This window comes from Chenopodium album, chromosome 6, assembly GCF_948465745.1.
Source record: "Chenopodium album chromosome 6, dcCheAlbu1.1, whole genome shotgun sequence".
Classification (NCBI taxonomy): domain Eukaryota; kingdom Viridiplantae; phylum Streptophyta; class Magnoliopsida; order Caryophyllales; family Amaranthaceae; genus Chenopodium; species Chenopodium album.
The window spans coordinates 46,361,283-46,382,580 of record NC_137839.1 but is presented as its reverse complement, the minus strand read 5'-3'; the positions used below and the strand labels follow the sequence as shown (position 1 = coordinate 46,382,580).

At 39.1% G+C, this 21,298-nt stretch overlaps 1 non-coding gene across 1 annotated transcript; it reads left to right on the top strand.

The window, feature by feature from the left end:
- The first annotated feature begins 20,909 nt into the window (after positions 1–20,909).
- LOC145637546 (small nucleolar RNA R71) lies at positions 20,910–21,016 on the top strand. Its single transcript, XR_014114318.1, has one exon. It is a non-coding gene; the product is annotated as a small nucleolar RNA R71 (small nucleolar RNA).
- Positions 21,017–21,298: the final 282 nt, after the last annotated feature.

Here is a 21,298-nt window from a genome sequence, read left to right as displayed (position 1 = left end):
AAGTTGGCCTTGGAGGATATGCTCCTCCACCACTCTTGCTCATTATATGGGATGCGATGAGTTGAGGTCATCCCGGAAGGGTGATCAAGCTCGGTTACATGCTAATGGAAGATTTTATTTAGATCACTCTTGGTTAGAGAATGATCCTCATGGAACATGCGGAAGTGAATAACAAGTTGAGGTTCATTGCCATCATCATCCTCTTCTAATACTTCCTTGAGGAGAGAAGAAAGGAAAATTAATGTAACTCGCTCATAAGTGTGAGCGGAAAGGTTGATGAAGTCACCCCACCCAAAGTTTTGAGCAAGCCTGACCACTTCGTCCAAGATGCCGAGTCTCCTCAAGGTTGTAGCATAGAAGAACCTTGTTGATCTAATTGGACGAGAGATGAGTAATTGGTAGAAATTCCAGAATTTCTCATCATAAGCAATGATGCCTTGATCGTTAATGCCCGGCGGAGGTGGGAAAGAGGGTGTTGAAGGCTCACCCGCCCTCTTCCTCTTGGATTTGCCTTTACTTTTGCCAAACATTATGACTCTACAAAGTAACCAAGAATATCATTAGGAAGATGCAAGCCAAGAGGCGTCATAAAAAGTTTGCCAAGATAAAAAGTGTATGCATGAAAGTAATAGCCATGAATTGTGAAATAGATGTAGAGGATAACAACCATACAATTCAAGGCATTAATAAACACTTATGAACCAAGGCAAGAAAGAAAAGTTCATTGGCATTCATATGAAAATCCTAAGAAAGTCTAGGTGAAATTCGGCATGATGTCCCCTAGATTCATGATAATCACTCACAAACCATCAACTTCAAACCAAGAACAACGAATAACAATCTCAAACTACATCCAACTCATGAATTTCTCAATAAAAAAGTAGAAGCATGAACAACCTAATGTGAAATCAACATATTCAAGCAAATACATTGAAACAAAATAAAATCAAGGTATACATGCAAAATAATCATAAAGAAAGTTCTACTATCAACAACCAATCAATTGCAACAAGGAAATCCCAAGAACCACAAACATTAAACAAGCCATTATTAACAATTTCAATATTACCACAATTCATACTTTAACATGTAAAACATCGCAAAACTAAGAGAAATTGACAAAATGAACTTGCAAAAGCTAGAAAAACCATAACACAATTGATTGGAAGCAAGTAGAAACTCAAAAATAGGAATTCACTCAAACCCTAAAAATTGGGAAAAATTTGAAAAGGTGGAGTTTTGTGAGGAATTTTGGGTGTAGATTGTAGAAATTGAGTAAAGGATGAAAAATAAGTGAGAAATAGAGAAGATTGGAGTGATTTTGATGGAGATTTGGGGTTGAAATGGGGTGTGAAAATGGAGTTTTAGAGTGAGAAGGAGAAGAGAAGAGAGAGAGAGTCGAATGAGGGTTAATGGAGAAGAAGAGCTGTGCGGCTTTTCTTTGCCTTTTAAAACAAATTTGCCCAATAAAGGTTCGGTCAAACTTAACCCAGAGTTCGGTCGAACTACCTCAAGGTTCAGTCGAACCTACTCTCAAACTTTAAATTCAAAAATTGGGCAGAAGTTTTCAGATATTAGTTCAAAAATAGGAGCGGCCGAACTTCAGACAGTTCGGTCAAACCAAGGTTCGGTCGAACCACCCCTGGGTTTGGTCAAACCTACTCTGAATCTTTGATTTCTGCAATTCTGGTAGAGATTTTTCAGATTACATTTCCAGAGTAGGAGCGGCCGTACTCAAGAAAGTCTGGTCAAACTTTTTACAAGGTTCGACCGAACCTTCAGGGAGTTTGGTCGAATCAACCAATTTTTCAAAAATTCTCATTTTGCAGTATTTTCGCTTCTAGATTGAGAGTATTCAAACCTCAATGGAGCTCGCTCGGACTTCCCTCAAAAAGAAAAGCTTCAAATTATGCACAAAAACTTCTCTTCAAAACACACTAAAACACCATACAATCATGCTAAAGGAAAGGCATACCAATTATTCCAACACAACCAAAACCTAAAACACATAAATCCATCAATCCAAAATTATAGATAGAAAAATTAAGCATCAAGAAAAAAAAAAGAGTAGAAAAGGGTTAGAAACTCGGGTTGCCTCCCGAGAAGCGCTTCTTTATGAGGTCACTAGCTTGACCATGAGAAAAATTCATCAAGGGGAGGCTTAGGATCCAAAGGATCAAGCATTAGACATTCAATGAGACCAACTTCTTCCTTGCAAAAGTAATGCTTCAAACGAAGACCATTGACAAAAAACTTGTTGCCATCCGCATCTAACTTAAAAGAACCATAAGGAGTAGTCTTCGATACCACAAAAGGACCCGACCACTTGGACTTGAGTTTACCCGGAAAAAAAACCAAGCTTTGAGTTGAAAAGAAAAACCTTATCTCCAACCTTAAAGCTCTTGTTTCGTATATTTTGGTCATGCCACTTTTTGGTCTTCTCCTTATACAATCTTGAGCTCTCATAAGCATCATTTCTAAGCTCTTCAAGTTCATTGAGCTTAAGTAACCTCTTCTCACCGGCTAACGATAAATCCATATTGAGTTCCTTGATGGCCCACCAAGCCTTGTATTCTAACTCAACCGGCAAGTGACAAGCCTTTTCGTAGATCAACCTATAGGGGGTCGTGCCGATAGGAGTCTTGTACGCCGTCTTAAGAGCCCATAGTGTGTCATCGAGCTTGAGAGACCAATCTTTCCTTGATTTGTGCACCATCCTTTTAATTAGATTCTTGATTTCACGATTCAAGACCTCCACTTATCCTTAAGTTTGAGGGTGGTAAGGTAGTCCAACCTTGTGATGAGCGCCATATTTCTTAAGAAGAGCTTCAAATTTCTTTTTGGCGAAATGGGAGCCTCCATCACTAATTAACACCCTTGGAACTCCAAATCTAGGAAAAATGATCTTCTTTAGAAGCTTAAGCACAACCTTGTGATCATTGGTTGGAGAGGGTATGGCTTCAATCCATTTTGTCACATAGTCAACCGCTACCAAGATATATAGATTTCCACAAGAAGAAACGAAAGGCCCCATAACGTGCACCCCCAAAAATCAAAGGGCTAAACTTCCAAGACACTTTGTTGAGGCATTTTATCCCTTTTGGTTATGCCACCACTTCTTTGACACCTATCACATTGTGAAACGAACTTGTGGGCATCCTTATCTATTTTCACAATAGAGATTGAGAAATTTATGCCACCGTCTTATCAACACCCCCATGTCCTCCACATGGTAGTGAATGGCAATGCTCAAGAACTCCTTCGATTTCATGACCCGGAACACATTTTCAAAAAAGACCATCACCACATTGTTTGAACTAGTATGGGTCATTCCAAAAGTACCTCCTCACTTCCATGAAAAACCTCTTTTTTGTTGAGAAGAAAACTCCGGGGGAATGACTCCACAAGAAAGATAATTGGCGATGTCCACATACCAAGGGCTAAATGTTGAATCCATAGAAATGAGAGTTTCAAATCCTATCTCATCATTGATTGGTACATCACTTTTGTTCTCAAAAGGTAACCTAGACAAATGATCCGCAACATAATTCTCCTCTCCCTTTTTGTCCCTCATTTCCATGTGAAAATATTGAAGAGAGAGAACCCAACGAATAAGGCGAGGCTTTGCTTCCTTCTTAGTCTGAAGATATCGCACCGCAATATGATCCGTATACACAATAACCTTAGAGCAAATAAGATAGGACCTAAACTTATCAAAGGCAAACACAACCACTAGCATTTCCTTCTCCGTTGTTGTATAGTTCGTTTGAGATTCATCAAGAGTCCTACTTGCATAGTAGATGACACATGATTTTCCTTCTTTCTTTTGACCAAGCACGACACCCACTGCAAAATCACTCGCATCTCACTTTATCTCAAAAGGAAAGCTCCAATTCGGAGCTTGCACAACAGGAGAGGAGATGGGAGCTTCCTTGAGCTTATGAAATGCCTCAAGGCAAGCCTCATTGAAGTTAAAAATAACATCCTTTTTGAGTAATTCGGTTAAAGATCGGCGATAGACGAAAAATCTTTGATAAATCTCCGATAGAATCCGGCATGCCCAAGAAAATCTCGTACTCTCGTGATAGAAGTAGGAGGGGCAACTTCTCTATCACCGAAACTTTGGCCGAATCAACTTCAATGCCATTTTATGAAACTTTATGGTCGAGGGTAATACCCTCCTCGACCATGAAGTGACACTTTTCCCAATTTAAAACCAAACTCGTCTCTTGACACCTTTTCAAAACATTTTTGAGGTTAAAAAGACAAGTGTCAAAAGACAAGCCACCAACACTAAAATCATCCATGAAAACTTCAAATTCATCCCGGAGAAAATGAAGGTCATTCATCTTTGAAAGTTATAAGGAGCATTGCATAAGCCGAATGTCATTCTTCGGTATGCAAATGTCCCATATGGACATGTGAAAGTAGTTTTCTCTTGATCGCTTGGATGGATAGGGATTTGGAAGAACCCAGAGTAACCATCCAAGAAACAAAAGAAAGCATGGTGAGAGAGTCTCTCAAGCATTTGGTCCATGAATGGGAGAGGAAAATGATCTTTCTTGGTATTTTTGTTCAACCTCCTATAATCAATACACATTCTCCACCCGGTCACCGTTCGGGTGGAGATTTCCTCTCCTCCTTCACCCTTGATTATGGTCATCCCACCTTTTTTTGGAACCACATGAACTGGGCTAACCCACTTGCTATTAGAGATAGCATAGATGATGCTCGCCTCACGTAGTTTCAAAATTTCTTTCTTGACAACCTCTTGGAGGTTGGGGTTTAGCCTCCTTTAAGAATCAATGGAGGTGGAATGATCATCTTCAAGATAAATATAATGCATGCATAAAGAAGGGCTAATACCTTTGATATCATCAATGCTATACCCTATTACATCCTTATATTTTCTCAAAACATCAAGTAGTTTTTCCAAATTAAGATCATCTAGGGTAGCATTGACTATAATAGGGTATTTTCCCTCTTTATCAAGATAAGCATATTTCAAAGAAGGGGGAAGGGGCATGAGTTCTACCTTTAGAGGAGGCTTAGAACTCTCCTCCAATTTCTCCTCATTGGACTCAAGCTCGATCTCAACTTGTTGTTCAACCTCCTCCTTTGAGGATTCCTCCATTTCCATGACAAACTCTTTTGCCTCTTGAGAGTGGAACTCTTCCTTGCATGTTAGAGCTTCTACCATTGGATCTTGAGGATTCATCATGACCCTCCCCAAGCGATCTAACTCCTCACTCACAACATCAACTCTATAGCATTTTTCAACCATGGGGGTCTTGAGCAACTTAGAAAACTCAAAGAAAATCTTCTCATCGGCCACCTCACATGTGATGGTGTTGTTCTTAAAATTGATGACCTCCCCTAAATTTTTAAGAGCTTCACGTCCCAAAATCAAAGGAGTGCTAACATCTTCCTCCATATCCATGACTACAAAGTCACAAGGCACGTAGATGTGTCCCACTTGAATTGGAACATCCTCAAGATCTCCACAAGGTAATTTAACCAACCGATCGGCCAATTGAATTGTCTTCCTTGTAGGCATCATCTCTATATTGAGTTTTTGAGCAATAGATAGAGGGATTAAACTAACACTTGCTCCAAGATCGGCTAAGGCGCCCCTAGCTTCCATGTTCCCGATTTTCACCGGCAAAGTGAAGTTTCCCGGGCGTTTTTCCTTCTTGGGAATCTTATGTTGGACAAGAGCACCCACTTGATGTGGAAGGGTGATAAGCTCATCATTGAGATTCCTCTTGTTGGTGTGAATATCTTTGAGGAACTTGAAATAAGATGGCATTTGTGTCACAACATCAATGAAAAGGAGGTTGATATGCAAATTCTTCATCACACAAAGGAATTTTGCAAACTTGTCGTTCAACTTCCTCTTTGCAAGTCAACTTGGAAAAGGAACCGATCCGTCAAGATTCCTAACATCACTAGGAATTGAAGTTGTCTTCTCATTGTCAAGCTTCTTCTACTCCGAACCCCCTTCTATCTCATCAACTTTTTCTTTCTCACCTCTATTGTCCTCATTCACACTCTCTTCTTCTCCCTTCCTTTCCTCATTAACCCTCTCATTTGGCCCTTCATAGGAAGTTCCCAACCTCAGTGTAATCGCTTTGCATGTATCGGGTTTTTTGTTATGAGAAGGGTTAGGTTGTGGTTGTCCGGGTAGAGTAGATTGTGAATTGAAAGGAGTTCTCTCGGCCAATTGAGCTAGTTTTGAATCAACCATCTTGTTGTGAGCTCTTATTTCTTGCATTTGTTGCCCAAAAGTTTGCATTTGTGCATGCATGGCTTGAAGGAGTTGAGTTTGTGTTAGCTCCACTTGAGGTGCTTGTTCTTGATTTCTTTGAGGTGCTTGGGTTTGATTGTTGTATTGGTTGTTCCTTGGGTAGCTTCCTCTTGGGTTTTGGCGTTGAGATGGAGGTGGATTTTGATATTGAGGGTTGGAATTGTAGGAAGGTTGAGCTTGTTGGTTCCATTGTTGAGGTTGAGATGCAAATCAAGGTGGTGGTTGTCTCCAAGCTACTCCACCGCCGCTTCCTCTAAATCCTTCTTGTCTTGTGTTGTATGCCGCTACATGCTTGGGGCTCAAACATCCACAATAAGATGTATCATGGTTCGTTCCTCCACAATTTTGACAAGAGAAAAAGTTAACTTGAGAGGAGCTTGCTCCACTGCTTGCACTTATGAGCAAGGGGAAATTAGGTCGTTGACTAACTTCCTCACGGCCAAACAAAATTTATTATAATCCTAAACTAACCCCTAAACAAGCCTAGTGGTAAGTTCGGAGTCGAACCACAAGGAACGGTAATGTTAGATTGTTCTCGATCTAATGCTTAAGCTACACCGAAGTCGTTTTATGGATAGTGGACACTACAACTACACTAACACACATATAAAGAACAAATATTATAAAGTCTACTAGGGGTAAAGATCTACTTTGAACAATTAACAAGTTAATGAGAATCCATTTGAAAATCAATCATGCAAAGAAAGAATTAAAATGGGAATTAATTACACTCAAGAGCAATATCTCAAATTCCTAGCCTAGATCCCTCATTTACTAGGTGCATAGAAGAAATTTACCCAATATGCAATCAAATATAACAATTCTAATTCACAATCCCTTGTTAAACTAGAACTAATATGCAATTAAGTTTGCTATCATGGGAGATCAATCCAATCTAAAACAAACAACATGCCATCATCAATTCAATCAATTTAATCACACAATTATCATCAAATTTATTTCAAATAACTCAATTAACCATTACAAAGCTTCACTCAACACCTAGTAGAAGGAAACCTACTCAAACATGATTAACAAAGCAATTAAAGAAAGCATAAAGAGAAAAGAGAGTAAGAATGATCATTGATATAAGATGGAGATCATCAAATCATCAAATTCCTCCTTTGATTATCCAAAATCCATGAAAACCATTGTGTTTTTCACTTTCTCTCTCTTACATTTGAGAGTTTCTCTCTCTAAAAACCTAAAACTAATCTGAAAACTACTGAAGAAATGAATTCCTCCCTCTAAAATGAGCAAAAAATCTATTTATACCCCTTACTAAATTGCCTAGTGTTTGGGGTAAAATTACCCTCTATATGTGGACCAATGCCACCGCAACACGTGTCTGCAAGCTCAGCTCTCTATGAGCCAATTAAAGCATGACACGTGTCACTCAATGATAGAAGAGTGATAATGGGCTCTAAGCCCATAAACCTAAAGCCTTTTAGGTTAAATGACCTAAAAGGCACATATCCCAATGCTCTATAAATACTGATCTTCACATCAGTTCAAAGGGAGTTAATTCATTCTCCAAGGGCCATGCCCCCCACAATCACTCCCTTCTCTCTATTTTCTCTCTCTAAAAATACATTATATTGATCACTAACTTGATCGTCGGAGGCGGACCTCCGGCCCCCCGGGGTCCGTTGTTTTGCAGGTGATCGGGCCGTTCGAGTGTTGCATTGCGGATCTGTCTCCCGAGGGACGTACATACCATCCATTCGGGTACGTACAAAAAACCCCAAAACATTTGGCGCCGTCTGTGGGGAGGCACATCTGTAATGGCACAACGGTGGATCACCGACTCAATAGGGGGAGCCTCCTTTAGGAGGCGGCAGGCGTCCTAAGGCCGGATGCTGAGTACATCTGGTGTCATGAGGCCGAATGCCAAGAATCAGACGGTCAAGAAGGCTTGTCAGACTAAATCATGCATCTTTTATTCTCTTAATGGATGGTTTAAAGGCAATGCCATTTGATCTAAGTTGGAGGATGGTACATTAGGGGTGAGGCGGCTAAATTGGCCAACTCCACTATTTTAATCTGACTCATTTTATGAGTCGGCCGGATGCTCAGGCCACCTCAACTAGCCGGATGCATACAAGCGGTAGCCGCATGCTATTTTAATCATTTCTCATTTACTGAGCCAGCTAGATGCAACATTCGTACTCCACCATGAGACCAAGATATCTAGCAAAATTATTTCAAGCCTATCCAAGCTCTTTGCTTGAAGATAGGACAGGCGGCATCCGTATGCAATAAAGCAGGCGGCATGCAGCCAATCATTGTGATTGATAATTTGATACTATCAATATCACATATATTAACATATATATATATATATATATATATATATATATATATATATATATATATATATCAATATCACATATATTAACATATATATATATATATATATATATATATATATATATATGTTAATAGTTGTATTATACAAAATGTTTTTTCAAGAATAAACTCTTGAAATTAGTGGGGGACATACGGCCAAAGCATTCTACTCCACTAGTTATGACAACTAATGGAACTTTTGTAAAAAAGAGATAACAATTTAATGGTTTTTAATTAAACAAACAAAGTGGGGGACATGCGGCTAAGCTTGAGCATCCGTCCTTCATGAAGAAGCCTCAACTTGTATAATTAATACAAGTGGTAATTATTTAAACTCAAAGTGGCTGCCATCTATGCTACAAACGGCCTACTAATAAGCTCAGCCGTATGCTCAGCCGGATGCCCAACTACATGAGTGCATATAAACCGGCCATGTATGCCACAAAACCACCAAGCTTTCAAACACCGCTAATACAAGCGGCACCATTGAGCTGCTCCACCATTAATATACAAGCGGCCCTAACGTCGAGTCGACTGGGATTATGTGCGTGAGTAGAGACTGCTTGTTACCCATTGTAGTACAAGAGCTCTCTTACAAAGACACAAGCGGCATTACTAAATTTCTTGCCGCAAAGACAATACTACTAGCTTAGTTTGTATGTATTACATAGGCGTCGGCAAGCTTCTTGGCGTCTGCTACTTCTTGCAGCAAGCGACATTCTATCATAATGATTATGATGAGTTAACCCACCATATAATTTTCATGAGCTTGGTGGAAAAAGTTGCCAGGCGGCAATATCAAATGGTGATTACCTACGTACTCCATTTATTTTAATAAAATGGTGATTACCTACGTACTCCATTTGTTTTAATAAGGTTCCTCTTTATTATTCTCATGCATATTATAGGAATAAGCAGAGAGTTTGCTAGCTTGAGTTCTCAAGCATGAAAATAATAAGAGGCGGCAGCCGTATGAAATAATCCAAGCATCTGGTTATTCATTCTCAAGCAGCTAGCTAGCTTACTCTTCCCATGTGTTATTTTTCATGTTTATATATGTCAAAGCTTTTGAAGAGTAATATCCTATTTACAAGGATATACACGCGACATTAGTGTGATGTCAAATCATTATAAAATAAATATGCATATATATATCTAGATATATGTAAAGCCGCACGTAATAGCATGAGTTCATGCTACAGCCGGCCTTAGTTAACAACAAGCTGGTATTATACACAAGTATATACAACCGGCCATGTATGCTACACAACCAACAAACTTTCAACTTCACATATGCAAGCGGCTATTATTCGCCGGGTCAATGTGAGGAAGCGACTTTGCAAATCCAAGCGGCAAAAATGCCGACTCAAACTATCAAGCAAAGCCTCTTGTGACTATAAGAGACAGGCGGCATTATACAGCCAAGTAGCTTCTCAATCAGTCAGGACCCTAAGTTAACTCCAATACAAGCGGCGAATATGCCGACTCATTATAGCAGCTGGTTACCATTATCCATGGTGTTAGCCGGGTTGCGCATGATTATAATCTTAGAGAAACGGCTGCACGGAGAGCTAGTAAGAGCTCGATTGTAAGCTAGTTCAAGCGGCAACCATAGTTAGTCCAACAACCGTAATACAGGCGGAATGGGGCAGCTTTGCTCTAAAAATTAAGGCCGGTTGTAGGGCTGCTATCTGCCACAATTAAGTGCGGCAGATTTGCCTCCTGTCCTACCTCGACGCCGGCTGCCATTGTTGCCTTAATCAACCTCAAAGTCGGCTGCGTAGCTTCTACATTCACCACTAAGTCAAAGTGGCCGCATGTAGCAAAGCTTGTAAGCTTTATACTTTTTATCATATCATTATTATGATTGTAGAAGGAAATAATTGTTATGATAAATATTATCATATCAAGCTACTCCAATATTTCTTTAATTGGAGGGACGCATGGGGCTTTGTTCATCAACACATGCGGCTATTTTGCTCATCATTATCATTAGTCAATCTTTGTTAAAGGAAGAAGAAACTGGGAAAGCCGCCTACCTAACTAATCTACCTTTTTCTATAAATATACAACTTTGGTGGAAAAAAGGCAAGTATATTTCCAAATAATTTACAAGAGCCGCATGTTGACTTGTATGTGTTATTACTGACATCAAGCCATCTTGCATACAAACACACAACTGCCAAGTGGTTTGGTTTGAGCTAGCTGACACTATAATTTTGCATGGGAACAAAAAGGTGCCGCATGAGCTTAAGACCACTCAAGCACTACTACTTACATTATCATTATAAAAGTCTTTTCTTTTATTTTGATGATAAGAATAAGCTAAAACCCCACCGGGTTGGCTAACAAGAAAACTGGTTGCAAGTTCTTAGCAAGCGGCATCAAGTTAGGCGGCATTATGATTGATACTATCATAAACATTACTAATACAATTATCTTCCAAACATGTACTCATGTAAGAAGTACGGTACAAGCGGCAAGGGGTGTGTGGCAAAAATGTCGTATGTATATATTGCTACCCCTTGTTTTATTCTCAATTGAAGCCCACAGCCAGCCCAAGTTGCTCCAATCCAAGTGGCAAAAATGCCGACTCGTATTAAAGCAGCCGGATACCACTATAAAAGGTGACGGCTGGTGATCACAATCAAGGCGGCTGCATGGCTGTTTTGTTCCTGATTACGCCGAATGTGGGGCTGCATCCTGCTTCAACCAAGTCCGGCTGCAGGGTTACTTTGCGCCAAACCAAGCCCAGCCGTAAGGGCTGCTCTGTTCTTTTACTAAAGCCGGCCGCGTGGCTGCTATGTTCTTCATATAAGTGGTTGCTTTAATCACCCTAAAATTCGGCTGCAAGGGCTGCTTCGTGCATGCTCAACCCGGCTGCATGAATGCTTCGCTCATCAAATAAGCACAGCCGTAGGGGCTGCTTTGTTCTTCATTAAGACCGGATGTTTCATTGGCTCATTGAGCTCGATGACTGGGGCTGCTTTGTTCCCCTACACATCCGGATGCTCTGATCATCATTATCATCATTGTGAGCTTAGTCCAACGGCTACTAAGCCAAATAAGTTGCAAACTCAGTGACATGATTGTCAAGCGGCTCTAATGCCAAGTTGGATGTGTTCGTCTGTGTGAGCAGGGGCTGCTTAGCTCCCATTACCGATAGCAGGGGCTTTCTTTTATATAAATTAGTGCTATCAAGGAATATATGTCAAAGAAGCAGAGCATCTGGCTACTACCGTCTGGCAGCAGCTCTAGCCCGTTTGTAACACTAAAACATGAAGCCATGAAGCCATTGTGGTATTTTGTTACACTCGGCACTTCAAGGTTGAATAAGTAAAGTAGCAAGAATGCTCACCCCTTTGCAAGCTTACCCAAGCAGCCGCAAATGGGAAAAGAGCAGTCGGATTCCGAGAACTTGCATCCTATCTTGTATGAGTTAGCATAGGAGGCAAACTAAATTGAAAGCAAGCGGCATATGTCGCATGGCACTCTAGCAAGGAACTGAAATATCTCCGGCTCCGATTTTTAAGCATTTAAAGCAACTCCAAATCCGGCTGTTATTGCATATGCTCCAGGCAGAAAATACGCCGACTCACCTTAAGGAGTCCAGTCGGCTAGCAGCATTATTATGAGCTGCAAGTTCACTTAAGTGGCGTGGAGCCGCATGTTTATATGTGAAGCTGCTCTCTCATATAAGTGGAGCAACATCACCTCAAGAGTATGTATCTTACTCTCACCGATGTGAGCATGAGAAGCCGCATGTATATTTGTGAGATCGACTCTTTGGGAATTTTATGGTCAAGCGGCATAAATGTCAAGCAACCTTCGTATTCGGTTAAGCTCGGCAACCGGCGTTTCATGGTCCTTCAAGTAAGACGGTTAAAGCTTATTTGAATATTATTATTATTATTATTGAATATTGATTCATTAATTAAATAAACTAAGTTAAAAACTTAGTAGCTAAACTAACGTCCAAGTGACGTGAGGCCAATGGCCGGATGATAAACTAAGTTAAAAACTTAGTAGCTAAACAAACGTCCAAGTGACGTGAGGCCAATGGCCGGATGATAAACTAAGTTAAAAACTTAGTAGCTAAACTAACGTCCAAGTGACGTGAGGCCAATGGCCGAATGATAAACTAAGTTTAAAACTTAGTAGTTAAACTAACGTCCAAGTGACGTGAGTCCAATGGCCGGATATTATTATTATTAGAGGCCGACGACCACAGTCTGCTCCAACATGAGTATAACCGTCTGCTCCAACATGAGTCAGATAACTGGCGACGTCCATTTGGGCGAATTCGTCGAGGAGAAGCATCTCCCATTTGGGTGGCACATTGCTCTACTAAAACATCAAGCGGCCCTACCGAATGCTAAGGCAGCACTCATAGTTGTTTGATTTAATCTAAAGTGAAATCTAAAAAGCATAGAGTTTTCCAACTGTTCTAGTACAAATGGAAAACGGCTACTGTTTCATGATTAGAGGCTATCGAGGCCAATGGCCGGATAATAAACTAAGCTAAAAACTTAGTGGCTATACAAACCGTCTTAAAAAGACATGAGGCTAATGGCCGGATGGTTATCTGTTTTCTATAAATTTGTCTGCTCCAACATGAGTAAGGCCGTCTGCTCCAACATGAGTCAGATAACCGGCGACGTCCATTCGGGCAAATTCGTCGAGGAGAAGCATCTCCCATTTGGGTGGCACATTGCTCTACGAACACATGCAGACGACAAAGATTGAAAGACCTAATTGGTCAACTCATAGTCGCCTGACCTGGGTAATCTAAAGAACGACTAATTTTCGGGAACCGAATGTCTAAAAGACATCAGTAGGTGACCGGTCGAAGTTCTTACCTAGATTACCGTCAGAAATTATACAAGTCCTCTCAATGGGGTAAAAGGACATTGAAAGTATAATAACAAAACTTTCCAGCCGCCAATTGCCTCCTGTCTTGTCTGGCGGCCATTCGCCTCCTGCCTTATGAGATATCAAACGTCTCGAAAATACCCTACCATAGTGGGGCATAAAGAAATGAAAGTCGTCATCTGTCTAGTTCAAGCGACAATCATTATTATGATTGATTAACTTAGAAAATGTCATACCATATAAGGTATCAAATTTTCCAAGTTAATCAAATATCTCTTTTATTGACCTAGACACATGCCGACCAAAGAGCTTTTGAACAAGCGGCAAAGCCTTGATTTCGAAAGGAGCAATTCCTCTTTAAAGAGAAATTACCCCTTCCAAGGGGCTAATGTTTGGGGTAAAATTACCCTCTATATGTGGACCAATGCCATCGCGACACGTGTCTGCAAGCTCAGCTCTCTATGAGCCAATTAGAGCATGACACGTGTCACTCAATGATAGAAGAGTGAAAATGGGCTCTAAGCCCATAAACCTAGAGCCTTTTAGGTTAAATGACCTAAAAGGCACATATTCCAATGCTCTATAAATATTGATCTTCACATCAGTTCAAAGGGAGTTAATTCATTCTCCAAGGGCCATGCCCCCCACAATCACTCTCCCTTCTCTCTATTTTCTCTCTCTAAAAATACATTATATTGATCACTAACTTGATCGTCGGAGGCGGACCTCCGGCCCCCCGGGGTCCGTTGTTTTGCAGGTGATCGGGCCGTTCGAGTGTTGCATTGCGGATCTGTCTCCCGAGGGACGTACATACCCTCCATTCGGGTACGTACAAAAAAGCCCAAAACACCTAGAAAGCTCCGCAAAAAGTCGAGCAGCACGCAGAGGAGCGGGCGCTCCAATTTCGTGCACGGGCGCTCCTAGATGCAACAAAATATGGCAGAATCGTTCCAAGAAAGTTTGGAGCGGGCGCTCCTCATAGGGTGCGCGCCCGCTGCTATCAGACTGGGCAAACCGCTCAGCTTCAAATGAGCATATCTCCCACGTTTTACAACGGAATTGGGAATATGACCTGTCGTTGGAAAGCTATCGGGATAAGCTTTCTTCTCCAATTAGAATCACCCCAAAATGTTTTGTAGATCAAAATATATAGGCGTTTGAAGTTCGATCATTGCAAATCAAGTGCACATTTCTTCATTACTTGTTCTTTTATGTTTTATATTTCTTCAATCTTGAGCAATGAACTTATCCAAGTGCTCCTAAACATAAGAATAAACCAATAAAGTTTAATCTAATGCCATAAGCAACCAAAATATGCAAGAAAAGCCAAAATTAAGCAAAAACGACATTTCACACGCAATCATGACAAATGTAGTAAAACGTTATTAAAACCAAGTAAAAAGATATAAAAACTATGAAAAACTAACTAGAAAACTCTTAAAAATAGCGACATAAATGACACTTATCAAATTCCCCCAAGATTAACTTTTGCTCGCCCTCGAGCAAAACAAAAGAAACACAAGTGAATGTGATGCATTTTATACAAACAAAGAAAACTAAAAGGGAAAGAATATACACAAACTCACTTTCGTAGGAATCACGAATACATTTAGTGTATCCATCAAGCACTTTAAACCCCTTAGATTGCTCTAGAGGACGAGTAAGCTCACGTAAGGGTGTCCTAAGAGTTTAACCCATAACTCTTGACAAAAATCAAGGCTAAGCAATAAATAAATAAAATAAAATAAACCAAAGTAAGAGAAAAGTTACAAGCGTTCTAGAGTGGACTTTTATGATGGAACAAACACTAATGAATGTCAATCTTTCTGAAATAATAAAGGTATGCACGTTCTAAGATGTCCAAGGTTGATTAAAACATAACATATGCTAAGCATAGAGAACTAAAGGAAACACATTCCACCTTTTGTTCCAACCAATCAAACCACGTTCTCTCTACTAGTTTCAAGTCCATTTTCAAGTTAGCTTCTCATGATTCCACGAAGGAACCGGAAAATAAATAAGAAATTTAAAACATTGAGAAGGCTACCCGACATCTTGGCTATGCAAACACACTTTATAGGCTTGATTCCTATTTCCCGCCATCATTGAATGACTTAACCTTCGAGGATCAAAAGGAATTTCAAGGTTGTAACATATAGGCTAAGAGAGTAAAGGTGTGGATAACTTTTGAAATTGGTGGTAAAACAATGTGAAGCCCGGGTGGAACTTCTTCCACAAGATCCAAACGATTCCAAAACAAAAGTATCAAGTATGCTTATTAAATAACTTTCCCCCAAGCTTATTTAACACAAAATAACAAAAATAGGGGAAACAACAATAACAAAACCTATTTTGTGCTTTACATTCTTCTTTACTTTTTTTTTTTCGATATTTTCTTTTCCAAGCTTTTGCTTTTTTTTTTCTTTTTTTTTTATGTCCTTGCCTCTTTTAACTTTCGATGGCTTTTTCTCAAAATGCATTTGGTTTTATGCACAAAATTATATACAACACATACTTGCTTTGCAAATGAACTCATAATTCTGAACTTGCACCATAAACAATAAAACAAGCTCCAAAACAAAATTGCTTCACAAAACTAAAGGTAGAAATTAAAGTGAAACCAAGGCTTGAAGGCTTGTATTGTGGCTAGAGAAAAGAAAGTATATGGGTCCAAGGGGCTAGCAAGAGGGGCAAATGCAAACCAAATCCAAAGATTGAAAATTTATCCTATAAAAAGAGGAATGCCTTTGTCACCCCCTAAAGTGGCTCGGTCGTGATCTTGGGAGCTAAAAGTCAAGTTCTAGATATGATAATGCAATAGCCAAGGATCCAAAATGCCGCTTAACAAAATATGATGAAGGCTTGAACAATTATACCTCACTAGGGATAACAATAACTAACTCTTGATTTCATATCTACTATAGAGATCAACTCCATCTTATAACAAGCAAGTGAACTAGAGCTTCATGGTCCCAAAGTTCTTAACCAACTACCTTAGCATACCATATCCTAGAGTCAACCTAACACATTCTAAAACCGTGCACACCTCTAAAATTTAGGAAGAAAGACATTTAAGAATACAAGTCCAAAATTATTATGTCCAAAGCAAGAGCAAAAGAAAAGACATTGCAAATTTGCCTTGATAGAAACAAAAATCTTTTTGTGATTTTCAAGATAAAGAACATGGAAATGCATATACAAATTTGCATGGCATATATGAATCAAAATCCCACCAAACATGATAGAATACCCTCCCCCAAGCTTGAATGAGACAATACACTCAATCATAAATCAAATAATCCATGGGAGGGGAAAACAAGGAGATCAATCCAACAACCCAACATATGTCCTGTTTCAAACCCACTTTAGGTATCAACCAATGAAGAAAGATCAAGGAAATATATTACCGGATTTTAGGTGGGTGTATATACCCGCAAATGACCCAAATAAACTTTTCAAAGCCACTTTTCTCAAGAATTGAATCTTGTTTTCTATATGCTAGCAATTGTGGTGCCAAAATTCCTTGATTCATGATCCAAACCAATGCACCAAAGTAAAAAAAGTTATGTACCTAGCAAAAGGCACACAAACATTTCCATGAGAAAAAATCTATTCTAAAAGAAAAGAAAATGAAAGCAATAAAACACGGGTTACTTCCGGAGAAAGGCTTGCTTAAGGTCCAAGCTTGACCGCTCTAGTAAATAACATTGCAACGATCGCAAGAGCTTGTCAAATGCACTACTACACATCTCATAAGATAACAAGTAGGCAAATGATATAAGAAGGGCATGCACCAAGATTAGTGCACGTAAAAGAAAGTGAAGAAGGAGTTGCAAAGAAGACGAAGAATCAAAAGAAAATTCAAGAAAAAAAGAAGAAGAATAGAAAGGCAAACTATCTTCACAAAAATCTTTTTGGGTGGCAAAATCACCCTTTTCCTCAATAGAAGACGAATGAGGGACATGAAAATCTTCATAGGCAAGGGGGTCCTCAATAGGCTCATTAACAAAGGAAGGAAGGGATATAGGGGTGTAGGGGATATGGTTGAAATTCCTTGAAAAGGAGACATGAGAGGAGGGGATAGGAGCAATGGTCTCACAAATGGTCTCTTCTTAACCACCATTCCTCAAATCACCAATTTGAGCATGAAAATCAATCATAGAATCCTCAAAAGAAGAACACTAATGATCATGATCTCCCTCAAACATCCAACTTCCAAGAGGAGCTAAATAATCCCCTTCACTACAATCATGAACAACACCTCCCTTAACTTCTTTAAAGCCTAAAATCTCAAAGCCATGCATGAATGGATGCAAATTCATTTCAAAATCATCTCTCTCCCATAAAGCATTCTTAATGAACTCACTCAAAAGGTTATGGGTTTTCATTTGACACTCAATAAACACATTGGACATAACCTCAAATAAATCAAAATACTCATGGATAAAAGGATCACAATCATGCACTTGAGACTCATCAAGATGCGAAAGAGGGTTAGGATTTTCAAAATCAACACTCTCTTCATTCTCAACTCTCTTTCCTTCACTCAAAATCTCACTAATGTCTTCCTCACACTCTTTTGATTGCACAAAAATATCATCATCATCATCATCCTCGACACACACATGGGATTTGAAAGATTCAAGATCACTCAAAAAAGATGACAATTGACTTTCTAGATCTTTCTTTCTCCTTATTACCTCCTCAATGCGCTCCTCACTCCTTTTCATCATCTCCAATTGACTTCTCATAGATTTTAAAAACAAATCCTTACTTGGCCCAAAATTAGAATCAAGCTTAACACGCCTAATAAGGGATTCTAAATAATCAATAGGAGACTCACAAGATGAAGAAAATTGAGGGTTAACAAGGGGAGAAGGATCACAACCAAAATTGTAAGCGTCAACATTATTAGAAGGATAAGTATAATCATCACCATGGGGAGAGGGGGCATAATCAAACACATGAGATTCATCATTAAAGGAACGAAGCACATCACAAGAAGGCATGGTAAATAATGAAGAATATTGAAACACACCATTAGCATCAACTTGAGCATGTACCTCATCATCATGAACAAAAGAGGAAATAGAGTTGAAATCATGTGTTCTAGGTTCACTTAAGGGATCATGTAACAAATCATGGGAATTCATGCTAATATTAGAAGTATCAACACATTGCATATCAATAATGGAATCATGATTACCCTTATTATAGACATCCCAAGCAAACCAAACATAAAAATCCCAAGCATCATCAATTGATAATGCTCTAAATTCACCATTGTGCATGTATTCAACTTCATCCCTAGCTTGCTCATTCAAACAAAATAACAAATCTCACAAGCCTCCCAAAGACTACAACAATTAAAGTCCAAATATCCCTCAAGTCTATTGAAATATTCACAAAAAGGCTCACTGTCATATTGAGGAAACGAGTTACTTGCCATTTTTTTACAAAGCAAACAAAAATAAAAAAAAAATAAAAAGAAAAGAAAAAGAAAAAGTATACACAAAGACCTAGACTCAAGCAATAAAAAACAATCAAGCATTAACACCGTTCCCCGGCAACGGCGCCATTTTGAGCGCGGGGAAATTAGGTCGTTGACTAACCTCCTCACGGCCAAACAAAATTTATTATAATCCTAAACTAACCCCTAAAAAAGTCTAGTGGTAAGTTCGGAGTCGAACCACAAGGAACGGTAATGTTAGATTGTTCTCGATCTAATGCTTAAGCTACACCGAAGTCGTTTTATCGATAGTGGACACTACAACTACACTAACACACATATAAAGAACAAATATTATAAAGTCTACTAGGGGTAAAGATCTACTTTGAACAATTAACAAGTTAATGAGAATCCATTTGAAAATTAATCATGCAAAGAAAGAATTAAAATGGGAATTAATTACACTCAAGAGCAATCTCTCAAATTCCTAGCCTAGATCCCTCATTGACTAGGTGCATAGAAGAAATTTACCCAATATGCAATCAAATATAACAATTATAATTCACAATCCCTTGTTAAACTAGAACTAATATGCAATTAAGTTTGCTATCATGGGAGATCAATCCAATCTAAAACAAATTAAACAACATGCCATCATCAATTCAATCAATTTAATCACACAATTATCATCAAATTTATCTCAAATAACTCAATTAACCATTACAAAGCTTCACTCAACACCTAGTAGAAGGAAACCTACTCAAACATGATTAACAAAGCAATTAAAGAAAGCATAAAGAGAAAAGAGAGTAAGAATGCTCATTGATATAAGATGGAGATCTTCAAATCATCAAATTCCTCCTTTGATTATCCAAAATCCATGAAAACCATTGTGTTTCTCACTTTCTCTCTCTTAAATTTGAGAGTTTCTCTATCTAAAAACCTAAAACTAATCTGAAAACTACTGAAGAAATGAATTCCTCCCTCTAAAATGAGCAAAAAATTCTATTTATACCCCTACTAAATTGCCTAGGAAGCTCCGCAAAAAGTCGAGCAGCGCGCAGAGGAGCGGGCGCTCCAATTTCGTGCACGGGCGCTCCTAGATGCAGAAAAATATGGCAGAATCGTTCCAGAAAGTTCGGAGCGGGCGCTCCTCATAGGGTGCGCGCCTGCTCCTATCGGACTGGGCAAACCGCTCAGCTTCAAATGAGCATATCTCCCACGTTTTACAACGGAATTTGGCATATGACCTGTCGTTGGAAAGCTCTCGAGATAAGCTTTCTTCTCCAATTAAAATCGCCCCAAAATGTTTTGTAGATCAAAAGATATAGGCGTTTGAAGTTTGATCATTGCAAATCAAGTGCACATTTCTTCATTACTTGTTCTTTTATGGTTTATATTTCTTCAATCTTGAGCAATGAACTTATCCAAGTGCTCCTAAACATAATAATAAACCAATAAATTTTAATATAATGCCATAAGCAACCAAAATATGCAAGAAAAGCCAAAATTGAGCAAAAACGACATTTCACACGCAATCATGACAAATGTAGTAAAACGTTATTAAAACCAAGTAAAAAGATATAACACTATGAAATACTAACTAAAAAACTCTTAAAAATAGCGACATAAATGACACTTATCGACTTACACTCACACTCATGTTCAACTTGGAAAGCCCTTTTGTTAGTTGATCAATTTGATGTTGCAATTGATCAACTTTATCCAATTCGTAAATCCCACCTCTCTTTGGAGCATTCCTTCTTCGCCCCCCCCCCCCCCCCCAAGAGTAGTTCTATGCTACCTCTTCTATTGTTGCTTTAACTTAATTTTGGGGATTTTTATTAATTGACTACCCGCCCCTGCCTCCAAGTTGGCTCCTGACATGGGATCCAATCCATCGTAGAAAAACCGCATGAGCAACCCTTGATTATACTCATGGTGAGGACACGCTTGCACCAACTCTTTGAATCTTTCCTAAGCTTCACCAAGACTTTCATCGGTTTCTTGCTCAAATGATGCTATTTTCCTTCTCATTTCGGCGGTCTTCTCCTGATGAGTGTCATTTATGGCACTCATAGGGTAGTATTTTAGGGTTATTTCTTTCCCTTTTTCATGCTTTCTTCTCTTATTTTAGGTCCTTTTTCCTTTAGTTTCTCTTTCTCCTCTTTTCTTTATGGTTCTCGTGTTTTTCTCGTGTTTTCCTTTTATTTGGCTCTTTTTCCCTTTTATTTCCTTTCTTTGTTTGCTTGTGTAGGTACTTGGAGAATCACCTTTGCAAAGGAATCAAGTTGGGACCTTAATGACCAAGCAAGGAAGAA